This window comes from Odontomachus brunneus, unplaced genomic scaffold (assembly GCF_010583005.1).
Source record: "Odontomachus brunneus isolate Ranch 3 - 2012 unplaced genomic scaffold, Obru_v1 Obru_scaffold_321, whole genome shotgun sequence".
Lineage (NCBI taxonomy): Eukaryota > Metazoa > Arthropoda > Insecta > Hymenoptera > Formicidae > Odontomachus > Odontomachus brunneus.
Window position 1 is genome coordinate 184,124 of NW_022639771.1, and position 1,025 is coordinate 185,148.

Genomic DNA, 1,025 nt, shown 5'->3' on the forward strand with positions numbered 1-1,025 from the left:
AAAAAATTAAATATTAAACACGTTTATAAAACAAAAATATGTACAAACTATATTTATAATATATATCCACATATTTATATAACAAAAATTGTATACAGTTCATTTCAATAAGATTTGCGAACCACACACACACACATATACACACCACAAAAGAAAAAAAAATATATATATTCAGTTGAATAATAAGTAATTTCTTATTTGGAACAATTGCATTTTTATATCATTATAATTTCACGAAACAATGTATGCGTATATTGATCTATTGAGTTGTTCGAAAAGTCTTTCCGTTCATCATTCATGTCAATTCTTTGTGTATAAAATAAACGCTCTTGAAAATCACCGGAATAAAATGCAATGACTTTTTGAACAACTCAATATGATTTGCCATCTCTCGTATACACTGCTTACACTGCTATACACTGCTCGTATACACGAAATTATAACAACATACAAGTATTGTTTTATTTTACCAAAAAAATACGAAATTACTTATTACACGCTCAAAAAAAAAATATATATATATATGTGTGTGTGTGTACTGGATTTCAATATAGTGCGTATCCCCACTCCGCATCACGTGACCTATTTTAGTTCCACCGGTCCGGTACGTACTAAGGTGGCGCTATAAAAACCCGTCCCCCGGTTTCTAAGAGGGGAGTCTGTACCCCCTGGTCTACACGTTAGGTGATCCCAGCTGGTTCGAGTCCAAATCGATTTAGTTTTTTTATTTTATACAGTTCTTTATTGATGCGAATAAAAATATGTAATATATAAAATAATACGCAGACAAATCCTTTATACAATCGAACATTTTTATTACAACAATAACTGTGATATATTACAATAATATTACTATGATGCGTTTTCGCGGACAATGTAATATTACCGTGATATCTCAGTAATATTACAGTAATATTTTTGCTACATTTCATTGTAATATTGCAATGGAAATTTGATATTACTGTGATATTACTGTAATATTACGTGCTATGTGAGTATTTGTAGTAATATTTTGTAAATATTTC